Source organism: Aegilops tauschii, chromosome 7 (assembly GCF_002575655.3).
Source record: "Aegilops tauschii subsp. strangulata cultivar AL8/78 chromosome 7, Aet v6.0, whole genome shotgun sequence".
Taxonomy (NCBI): Eukaryota; Viridiplantae; Streptophyta; class Magnoliopsida; order Poales; family Poaceae; genus Aegilops; species Aegilops tauschii.
Window position 1 is genome coordinate 204,198,627 of NC_053041.3, and position 12,607 is coordinate 204,211,233.

At 42.0% G+C, this 12,607-nt stretch overlaps 1 long non-coding RNA gene across 2 annotated transcripts; it reads left to right on the forward strand.

The window, feature by feature from the left end:
- Positions 1-588: 588 nt before the first annotated feature.
- LOC120968303 (uncharacterized) lies at positions 589-6,207 on the forward strand. 2 transcript variants are annotated; one of them, XR_012190298.1, is made up of 3 exons: positions 589-871; positions 936-1,086; positions 1,842-6,207. It is a non-coding gene; the product is annotated as an uncharacterized lncRNA (long non-coding RNA). The 2 variants fall into 2 exon arrangements; XR_005762688.2 differs by lacking the exon at positions 1,842-6,207 and having other exon boundaries at positions 936-1,290.
- Positions 6,208-12,607: the final 6,400 nt, after the last annotated feature.

Genomic DNA, 12,607 nt, shown 5'->3' on the forward strand with positions numbered 1-12,607 from the left:
ATCTTTGCCGGGATGACCGCCGGTGTACTGGAGGTCGATGTCGACCACCTTGTACTTGTCTCGAGCAAGCAATCGATCCACGGTGTTGATGTAGTCCTCCACCACGGCCGGGTCGATGGTGTACACCACCGAGAGATCCGTCTCCCTTGAGTGGGTCTCAACTTTATGCTTGCTGAACTCCATTAGAGCACCGCTAGATATCCTCTCTGTATGTGTCATCGTGGGTGTGCTTGTTGTGTTATGGGGCGAGATTGAATGGTTGAAGAGACTAAGGTTATAATGGCCGCGGGAATTAATGGGGAAGCCGGACGGCCTGGAATATCCGCAACCCCGGATGGCATTTCTAATTTGCAGCACGTAACTCCATCGTGCCGCACGTAACTACATCGCGGCGACGCGCGCGGCGCAACCGCATGCATATGGGGCCCCCAACGTGATCGTGCAAAGGCCCCAACCGCTGACGGAGCGCGCGCGGAGGGACGCTAGCAGAGCGCTCCACGGTCGCCTCAACGACGAGCAGCCATATACTCCATCCGTCCGGGAAAAGTTGTCACCATGGCGTTTTTGCAAAAAAGCCCTCCCCAAACTCCCGACATAACCCGCGCTCCTTGTCTTCTCCAGTCGTCTTCCCGTGGTCCTGGCACAGCCACGTAGCTCCACCTGAGCTCCCTTGTTCAGCTCCAGCGTGCAACTACCCTGCTCTCCCGCGCGTCCTCCGCCGCCTCCGTAGCTTCCTCCTCCGCCGCTCCCTCCCGCCTCACGAAGCTCCCTTCCCCCACTCGCCTGCCTCCATAGCCTCCTTTCACCCTAAAAATCCATTTTTCTTCCTCTGTGGGCTACTACGGCGTACTTCGGCTCTGGTGAGGCTCCGGTAAGTCCGTCCACTCTTCCTCACCCCATTCTCTCTTCCTCACCGCATCCTCTCTCCCTCCCAGATCCAGCACACAGCTCGCTCGCGCGCCGGGATGCGACGTCATGGAGGACGCCACTCCCCCCCTACTCTACTCCGTGCCCCCGATGCCATGGAGGACGCCGCTCCACCGCTGCTCCATCCTGAAGGCACTCCACCCCTGCTCCAGCCTGAAGGTGCTCCATCTCTGAATGTTTAATGCTCCTACTGCATCAATTTGCTACTCCATGGACTATTTTAGAATTTTAAACCGAGTTTTTTAATTTCCGTTCGGTACTATGGTCTCTCTGTTTTGTCAATCTGCTGTAATCATTTATTCTGTGGAGTTCGTCAGTTTTAAACAAAATGATTATTAGTGCATCCAGGAATAATTTAAGTTATGAACCATTGCAAATTCTGAATTTTGTTGTACTCATTGCGGCACTTCTGCTATATGAAGTAGTGTTGCTGACTATAATTAACTGAATTTTACAATAATCATCAGTGTAACAAATATTAGATTCTATAATACACAATATTCAGTGTAAATCTTCAAAATGAATTGTTGTTAGTATGTTCAGTGGTTAGAACAGAAGATCAGATTTCTTAGGTTCTACAGTAGACATGTTGATAACAAAGATGAGATTTCTTAGGTTGCACTACTCCCATTTTTGCTCTGCTCCCATTTTGATTGCCCTGCTCCCATTTTTGCTCACAATTATTCAGAAAAGGACTACTCCTAGTAACAAAACAGATCATTTACTGAAAATAGCTCTACATTTCTTCTTCTAATGGTTGTTCCTGTAGCAATAGTTGTACATTTCCTGAAAATAAACTTGATGTACTAAAAATAAACTTGGGCATAGTTTATTGAAAATAAACTTGATGTACTAAAAATAAACCTGGGCATTTTTTTACTGAAAATAAACTTCATGCCCCTCCACTTGTCAAGGTGAAGACTAGGGAAACTCATGGAGAAAAGAAGACAAGGTTGATGCCCCTCCACTTAGCACTTAGTTTGCACAATGACACAAATCTTTACAAATTTGCATTTACTAACTGGCACTATATTTTGATAGGTACATAACTGAATTTTCTGTATAGTAGTACAGTAGTGCACTATATTAGCTCTCCTGCTATATGAAGTGGTGAGCGAGCCATCCATATAAGTTGTTCCCTGTGTTTCAAATTGGTGATCGAGCCATCCGTCGAATCATTTATGATCATATAGAAGTTGTTCCCTATGTTCAAATAGGTGAGCAAGCCATCCATCGAATTGCCCGCAAAAATCAAAACGTAACTAGGATAACACTGTATATCTAGTGTAGAATCTTGTAAACTGAATATTTAGTGTAGAATCTGTTGGGAAACGTAGTAATTTAAAAAAAAATCATACGCACATGCAAGATCATGGTGATGCATAGCAACGAGAGGGGAGAGTGTCGTCCACGTACCCTCGTAGATCGTAAGCGGAAGCGCTATGAGAACGCGGTTGATGTAGTCAAACGTCTTCACGATCCGACCGATCCAAGTACCGAACGCACGGCACCTCCGAGTTCAGCACATGTTCAGCTCGGTGACGTCCCACGAACTCCGATACAGCAGAGCTTCACGGGAGAGTTCCGTCAGCACGACGGCGTGATGACGGTGATGATGTTGCTACCGACGTAGGGCTTCGCCTAAGCACCTCTACGATATGACCGGGGTGGATTATGGTGGAGGGGGCACCGCACACGACTAAAAGATCAACTGATCAACTTGTGTGTCTATGGGGTGCCCCCTCCCCCGTATATAAAGGAGTGGATGAGGGGAGGGCCGGCCCTCTCTAGGAGCGCCCAAGGGGGGAGTCCTACTCCCGGTGGGAGTAGGATCCCCCCTTCCCAAGTTGGAGTAGGAGAGGGAAGGAAGGGAGAGAAGGAGAGAAGGAAAAGGGGGGGGCGCCGCCCCCCTCCTTGTCCAATTCGGACTAGAGGGGGAGGGGGCGCGCGGCTGCCCTGGCCGCCCCTCCTCTTCTCCCACTAGGGCCCATTAGGCCCAATATACTCCCCGGGGGGGTTCCGGTAACCCCCCGGTACTCCGGTATATGTCGGAAACGTCCCGAAACACTTCCGGTGTCCGAACATAGTCGTCCAATATATCAATCTTTACGTGTCGACCATTTCGAGACTCCTCGTCATGTCCGTGATCATATCCGGGACCCTGAACTACCTTCGGTACATCAAAACACAAAAACTCATAATACCGATCGTCACCGAACTTTAAGCGTGCGGACCCTACGGGTTCGAGAACTATGTACACATGACCGAGACACGTCTCCGATCAATAACCAATAGCGGAACCTGGATGCTCATATTGGCTCCCACATATTCTACGAAGATCTTTATCGGTCAAACCGCATAACAACATACGTTGTTCCCTTTGTCATCGGTATGTTACTTGCCCGATATTCGATCGTCAGTATCTCAATACCTAGTTCAATTTCATTACCGGCAAGTCTCTTTACTCTTTCCGTAATGCATCATTCCGCAGCTAACTCATTAGTCACATTGCTTGCAAGGCTTATAGTGATGTGCATTACCGAGAGGGCCCAGAGATACCTCTCTAACAATCGGAGTGACAAATCCTAATCTTGATCTATGCCAACTCAACAAGTACCATTGGAGACACCTGTAGAGCACCTTTATAATCACCCAGTTATGTTGTGACGTTTGGTAGCACACAAAGTGTTCCTCCGGTATTCGGGAGTTGCATAATCTCATAGTCATAGGAGCATGTATAAGTCATGAAGAAAGCAATAGCAACAAACTAAACGATCATCGTGCTAAGCTAACGGATGGGTCAAGTCAATCACATCATTCTCTAATGATGTGATCCCGTTAATCAAATGACAACTCATGTCTATGTCTAGGAAACTTAACCATCTTTAATTCAACGAGCTAGTCAAGTAGAGGCATACTAGTGACACTCTGTTTGTCTATGTATTCACACATGTACTAAGTTTCCGGTTAATACAATTCTAGCATGAATAATAAAAATTTATCCTGATATAAGGAAATATAAATAACAACTTTATTATTGCCTCTAGGGCATATTTCTTTCAGTCTCCCACTTGCACTAGAGTCAATAATATAGTTCACATCGTCATGTGATTTAACACCAATAGTTCACTTCTTTATGTGATTAGTTCACATCTCCATGTGACTAACACCCAAAGGGTTTACTAGAGTCGATAATGTAGTTCACATCGCTATGTGATTAACACCCAAAGAGTGATCATGTTTTGCTTGTGAGAGAAATTTAGTCAACAGGTCTGCCACATTCAGATCCGTATGTATTTTGCAATTTTTCTATGTCTACAATGCTTTGCACGGAGCTACTCTAGCTAATTGCTCCCACTTTCAATATGTATCCAGATCGAGACTTAGAGTCGTCCAAATTGGTGTCAAAGCTTGCATCGACGTAACTCTTTACGACGAACTCTTTGTCACCTCCATAACCGAGAAACATTTCCTTATTCCACTAAGGATATTTTTTGACCGCTCTCCAATGATCCACTCCTGGATCACTATTGTACCCTCTTGCTAAACTTATGGTGAGGTACACAATAGGTCTGGTACACAGCATGGCATACTTTATAGAACCTATGACTGAGGCATTGGGAATGATTTTTCATTCTCTTTCTATTTTCTGCCGTGGTCGGGTTTTGAGTCTTTACTCAACTTCACACCTTGCAACACAGGCAAGAACTCCTTCTTTGACTATTCCATTTTGAACTACTTCAAAATCGTTTCAAGGTATGTATTCATTGAAAAACTTATCAAGCGTTTTGATCTATCTCTATAGATCTTGATGCTCAATATGTAAGCAACTTTACCGAGGTCTTTCTTTGAAAAACTCCTTTCGAACTCTCCTTTATGCTTTCTAGAAAATTCTACATCATTTCCGATCAACAATATGTCTTTCACATATACTTATCAGAAAACTGTAGTGCTCCCACTCACTTTCTTGTAAATACAGGCTTCACCGTAAGTCTGTATAAATCTATATGCTTTGATCAACTCATCAAAGCGTATATTCCAACTCCGAGATGTTTGCACCAGTCCATAGACGGATAGCTGGAGCTTGCACATTTTGTTAGCACCATTAGGATCGACAAAACCTTCTGGTTGCATCATATACAACTCTTCTTTAAGATATCCATTAAGGAATGTAGTTTTGACATCCATTTGCTAGATTTCATAAAATTGGCAATTTGCTAACATGATTCAGACAGACTTAAGCATCGCTACGAGTGAGAAAATCTCATCGTAGTCAACACCTTGAACTTTGTCAAAAACCTTTTTCAACAAGTCTAGCTTTGTAGATAGTAACACTACTATCGGCGTACGTCTTCCTCTTGAAGATCCATTTATTTTCTATGGCTTGCCGATCATCGAGCAAGTCAACCAAAGTCCACACTTTGTTCTCATACATGGATCCCATCTCAGATTTTATGGCCTCAAGCCATTTCGTGGAATCTGGGCTCATCATTGCTTCCTCATAGTTCGTAGGTTCGTCATGGTCAAGTAACATGATACGTCTCCAACGTATCTATAATTTTTGATTGTTCCATGCTATTATATATTCTGTTTTGGATGTTTAATGGGCTTATTTACACACTTTTATATTATTTTTGGGACTAACCTATTAACCAGCGGCCCAGCCCAAATTGTTGTTTTTTTGCCTATTTCAGTGTTTCACAGAAAAAGGATATCAAACGGAGTCCAAACGGAATGAAACCTTCGGGAGTGTGATTTTTGGAACAAACGTGATCCAGAGGACTTGGAGTGGACGTCAGGCAACCAACGAGGCGGCCGCGAGGCAGGGGCGCGCCTACCCCCCAGGCATGCCCTCCACCCTGGTGGGCCCCTCGTGGCTCCACCAACCTACTTCTTCCTCCTATATATACCTACGTACCCCCAAACCACCGAAGTGCACCACGAAAACCTAATTCCACTGCCGCAACCTTCTGTACCCGTGAGATCCCATCTTGGGGCCTTTTCTGGTGTCCTGCCGGAGGGGCATCGATCACAGAGGGCTTCTACATCAACACCATAGCCTCTCCGATGATGTGTGAGTAGTTTACCTCAGACCTTCGGGTCCATAGTTATTAGCTAGATGGCTTCTTCTCTCTCTTTGGATCTCAATATAAAGTTCTCCTCGATTCTCTTGGAGATCTATTCGATGTAATATTCTTTTACGGTGTGTTTGTCGAGATCCAATGAATTGTGGGTTTATGATCAAGATTATCTATGAACAATATTTGAATCTTCTCTGAATTCTTTTATGTATGATTGGTTATCTTTGCAAGTCTCTTCGAATTATCAGTTTGGTTTGGCCTAGTAGATTGATCTTTCTTGCAATGGGAGAAGTGCTTAGCTTTGGGTTCAATCTTGCGGTGCTCGATCCCAGTGACAGTAGGGGAAACGACACGTATTGTATTGTTGCCATCGAGGATAAAATGATGGGGTTTATATCATATTGCATGAGTTTATCCCTCTACAGCATGTCATCTTGCTTAAAGCGTTACTCCGTTCTTATGAACTTAATACTCTAGATGCATGCTGGATAGCGGTCGATGTGTGGAGTAATAGTAGTAGATGCAGGCAGGAGTCGGTCTACTTGTCACGGACGTGATGCCTATATACATGATCATACCTAGATATTCTCATAACTATGCTCAATTCTATCAATTGCTCGACAGTAATTCGTTCACCCACCGTAATATTATGCTCTTGAGAGAAGCCACTAGTGAAACCTATGACCCCAGGGTCTATTTTCCATCATATTAATCTCCCGTTATTTCCATTACTGTTTACTTTGCTTTCTTTACTTTTACTCTTTATCATAAAAATACCAAAAATATTATCTTATCATCTCTATCAGATCTCACTCTCGTAAGTGACCGTGAAGGGATTGACAACCCCTTTATCACGTTGGTTGCGAGGTTCTTATTTGTTTGTGTAGGTGCAAGGGACTTGAGCATGACCTCCTACTGGATTGATACCTTGGTTCTCAAAAACTGAGGGAAATACTTACGCTACTTTACTGCATCACCCTTTCCTCTTGAAGGGAAAACCAACGCAGTGCTCAAGAGGTAGCAAGAAGGATTTCTGGCGCCGTTGCCAGGGAGGTGTGTGCCAAGTCAAGTCAAGATTTGACTCCCAACAACAAGCCATTTTTGCTGCGTTGCCGAGTCTACACAAGTCAAGACATACCAAGTACCCATCACAAACTCTTATCCCTCGCATTACATTATTTGCCATTTGCCTCTCGTTTTCCTCCCCCCACTTCACCCTTGCCGTTTTATTCGCCCTCTCTTTCCGTTTGCCTCTTTTTTGCTTACTTCACCATTATGGCTAGTCCTTTATCTACTCCTTTGTCTCCCGAGAATGAAGTTCTTAATTTTAAACAAAGGGGGGGGGGAGAAAATCTAAAAGATGCTTGCTATAGGATTTGCAACGCTCAAAATAAATCTGCTAGAAAGCAATCTACTTCCGTTCTTCTTCGCAATTTTTATGTAGGCGTCACACATTGGAATAGATATATTCTTGATACCATTACCGGAGGAAATTTCTTGGGAAGCCATACTTTTGATTCTTATAATGCTATGATAGATTTGTTTGGCCCACCACCTCTTTTGGTTAATGGAGCTATTTTAACTTTGGAACATGTGATGCAACGTCTTGAAATTATTGAAAATAAAGTTGCCACCGTAGAGTTGATTGAAAATTTGGATAGAAAGATCCACAACCAAATTACCCAATACGATATAAGGTAGGAGTTGCTCTTAATTTTTTTAAAGAAAAGGAACCTATGGTTAATGAGAAAATAGATCAAGATTCCACTAGAATTGATAAAATTGAGGATATTATTACCAACCTAGGATCTGCCTTTTCTTCCATGAAAAACACTCCTTCTAATGCTAAGATTGCTAAATTTATGTATGTTCCTAAAAATAAGCATGAAACTTCTAGTAAGGGAAATGCTGATCTTAAATCCATAAGTGTTCACCCCAACTTTCTCGCTATCCTTAAGGAACCTTTTGCTACAAATGATTTCCTCGATTTTGTGCCTAGGAGTTTGATAATTAATAAAAAGAAAGAAACTCCTAAGGGTTATAGGTGTCTTATTGAAGAATTGCCTACCAAAGATGGCAATACCTAGATCTATCCTTGTTTTTATGCCTAGCTAGGGGCGTTAAACGATAGCGCTTGTTGGGAGGCAACCCAATTTTATTTTTAGTCTTTTTTTGATTTTTGGATCTGTTTCGGAATAAATCTTTGATCTAACCTCTGTTTATCTTTGTTTTTGTGTTTTAATTAGTGTTTGTGCCAAGTTAAACCTATAGGATCTTCTTGGATGATAGTTATTTGATCTTGCTGAAAATTCCAGAAACTTTCTGTTCACGAAAACAATTGTTAAATATTATCAGAACATGATATAGTACTGATTCCAATTTCAGCAGATCAATAAACAAATTATTTAGGTCGTCCTATTTTGGCAGAATTTTTAGAGTCCCAGAAGTTTGCGTTAGTTACAGATTACTACAGACTGTTCTGTTTTTGACAGATTCTGTTTTTCGTGTGTTGTTTGCTTATTTTGATGAATGTATGGCTAGTAAAGAGCTTATAAACCATAGATAAGTTGTAATACAGTAGGTTTAACACCAATATAAATAAAGAATGAGTTCAATACAGTACTTTGAAGTAGTATTTTGTTTTATTTCGCTAACGGAGCTCATGAGATTTTCTGTTAAGTTTTGTGTTGTGAAGTTTTCAAGTTTTGGGTAAAGATTTGATGGATTATGGAACAAGGAGTGGCAAGAGCCTAAGCTTGGGGATGCCCTAGGAACCCCAAGGTAAATCTAAGGACACCAAAAAGCCAAAGCTTGGGATGCCCCGGAAGGCATCCCCTCTTTCGTCCTCATCCATCAGTAACTTTACTTGGAGCTATATTTTTATTCACCACATGATATGTGTTTTGCTTGGAGCGTCTTGTATGATTTGAGTCTTTGTTTGTTAGTTTTCCACAATCATACTTGCTGTACACACCTTTTTAGAGAGACACACATGAGTCGGAATTTGTTAGAATACTCTATGAGCTTCACTTATATCTTTTGAGCTATATAGTTTTTGCTCTAGTGCTTCACTTATATCTTTTAGAGCACGGCGGTGGTGGTATTTTATAGAAATTATTGATCTCTCATGCTTCACTTATATTATTTTGAGAGTCTTAAACAGCATGGTAATTTGCTTCAATTGTGAAATTAATCTTCCATATTGAGTTCATTGAATATCATGAGAAGTTAGATACTTGATAAGTGTTTTGAGATATAAAGGTGGTAATATTAGAGTGTGCTAGTTGAGTAATTGTGAAATTGAGAAATACTTGTGTTAAAGTTGGCAAGTCCCGTAGCATGCACATATGGTAAAAGTTGTGTGACAATTTTGACACATAGGTGTTCTTTTATTGCTTTCCTTATGAGTGGCGGTCGGGGACGAGCGATGGTCTTTTCCTACCAATCTATCCCTCTAGGGGCATGCGTAGTAGTACTTTGCTTCGAGGGCTAATAAACTTTTGCAATAAGTATATGAGTTCTTTATGACTAATGTGAGTCCATGGATTATACACACTCTCAACCTTCCACAATTTTCTAGCCTCTACGGTACCGTGCATTGCCCTTTCTCACCTTGAGAGTTGGTGCAAACTTCGCCGGTGCATCCAAACCCCGTGATACGATACGCTCTATCACACATAAGCCTCCTTATATCTTCCTCAAAACAGCCACCATACCTACCTATCATGGCATTCCATAGCCATTCCGAGATATATTGCCATGCAACTTTCCACCGTTCCGTTTATTATGACACGCTTCATCATTGTCATATTGCTTTGCATGATCATGTAGTTGACATCGTATTTTGTGGCAAAGCCACCATTCATTGTCACTCTTGATTCATTGCATATCCCGGTACACCACCGGAGGCATTCACATAGAGTCATATTTTGTTCTAAGTATCGAGTTGTAATTGTTGAGTTGTAAATAATGAAAGTGTGATGATGATCATTATTAGAGCATTGTCCCATGTGAGGAAAGGATGATGGAGACTATGATTCCCCCACAAGTCGGGATGAGATTCCGGACTAAATAAAAAAAAGAGAAAAAAGAAAGGAAGGCCAAAAAAAAGAAGGCCCAAAGAAAAAAAGAAAAAAAATAAAAAAAGAGAGAAAAAGAGAGAAGGGACAATGTTACTATCCTTTTCCACACTTGTGCTTCGAAGTAGCACCGTGATCTTCATGATAGAGAGTCTCCTATGTTGTCACTTTCATATACTAGTGCGAATTTTTCATTATAGAACTTGGCTTGTATATTCCAATGATGGGCTTCCTCAAAATGCCCTAGGTCTTCATGAGCAAGCAAGTTGGATGCACACCCACTTAGTTTCTTTTGTTGAGCTTTCATATATTTATAGCTCTAGTGCATCCGTTGCATGGCAATCCCTACTCCTCTCATTGACATCAATTGATGGGCATCTCCATAGCCTATTGATTAGCCGCGTGAATGTGAGACTTTCTACCTTTTTTTCTTCTCTCATAACCCCCATCATTATACTTTACTCCGCCCATAGTGCTATATCCATGGCTTGCGCTCATGTATTGCGTAAGAGTTGGAAAGGCTGAAGCGCGTTAAGAGTATGAAACAATTGCTCGGCTTGTCATCGGGGTTATGCATGATGAGAACGTTTATGTGACAATATTGAAACATGGCCTAACTATATGATTTTGTAGGGATAAGCTTTCTTTGGCTATGTTATTTTGATAAGACATAATTGCTTGGTTAGCATGTTTGAAGTATTATTGTTTTTATGTCAACATTAAACTTTTATCTTGAATCTTTCGGATCTAAATATTCATGCCACAATAAAAAGATTTACATTGAGAATTATGCTAAAGAGCATTCCACATCAAAAATTATGTTTTTATCATTTACCTACTCGAGGACGAGCAGGAATTAAGCTTGGGGATGCTTGATACGTCTCCAACGTATCTATAATTTTTGATTGTTCCATGCTATTATATATTCTGTTTTGGATGTTTAATGGAATTATTTATACACTTTTATATTATTTTTGGGACTAACCTATTAACTGAAGGCCCAGCCCAAATTGTTGTTTTTTGCCTATTTCAGTGTTTCGCAGAAAAAGGATATCAAACGGAGTCCAAACGGAATGAATCCTTCGGGAGCGTGATTTTTGGAACAAACGTGATCCAGAGGACTTGGAGTGGACGTCAAGCAACAAACGAGGCGGCCACGAGGCAGGGGGGCGCGCCTACCCCCCCGAGCGCGCCCTCCACCCTCGTGGGCCCCTTGTGGCTCCACCGACCTACTTCTTCCTCCTATATATACCTACGTACCCCCAAACCACCGAAGAGCACCACAAAAACCTAATTCCACCGCCGCAACCTTCTGTACCCGTGGGATCCCATCTTGGGTCCTTTTCCGGCGTCCTGCCGGAGGGGGCATTGATCACGGAGGGCTTCTACATCAACACCATAACCTCTCTGATGATGTGTGAGTAGTTTGCCTCAGACCTTCGGGTCCATGGTTATTCGCTAGATGGCTTCTTCTCTCTCTTTGGATCTTAATACAAAGTTCTCCTCGATTCTATTGGAGATCTATTCGATGTAATCTTCTTTTGTGATGTGTTTGTCGAGATCTGATGAATTGTGGGTTTATGATCAAGATTATCTATGAACAATATTTGAATCTTCTCTGAATTCTTTTATGTATGATTAGTTATCTTTGCAAGTCTCTTCGAATTATCAGTTTGGTTTGGCTTACTAGATTGATCTTTCTTGCAATGGGAGAAGTGCTTAGCTTTGGGTTCAATCTTGCGGTGCTCGATCCCAGTGACAGTAGGGGAAACGACACGTATTGTATTGTTGCCATCGAGGATAAAAAGATGGGGTTTATATCATATTGCATGAGTTTATCCCTCTACATCATGTCATCTTGCTTAAAGCGTTACTCCGTTCTTATGAACTTAATACTCTAGATGCATGTTGGATAGCGGTCGATGTGTGGAGTAATAGTAGTAGATGCAGGCAGGAGTCGGTCTACTTGTCATGGACGTGATGCCTATATACATGATCATACCTAGATATTCTCATAACTATGCTCAATTCTATCAATTGCTCGATAGTAATTCGTTCACCCACTGTAATACTTATGCTCTTGAGAGAAGCCACTAGTGAAACCTATGGCCGCCGGGTCTATTTTCCATCATATTAATCTCCCGTTATTTCCATTATTGTTTACTTTGCTTTCTTTACTTTTACTCTTTATCATAAAAATACGAAAAATATTATCTTATCATCTCTATCAGATCTCACTCTTGTAAGTGACCGTGAAGGGATTGACAACCCCTTTATCGCGTTGGTTGCGAGGTTCTTATTTGTTTGTGTAGGTGCAAGGGACTTGAGCGTGACCTCCTACTGGATTGATACCTTGGTTCTCAAAAACTGAGGGAAATACTTACGCTACTTTACTACATCACCCTTTCCTCTTCAAGGGAAAACCAACGCAGTGCTCAAGAGGTAGCATAACATGACCTCCAGAACAGGATTACCATACCACTCTGGTGCGGATCTCACTCTGGTTGACCTACGAGGTTC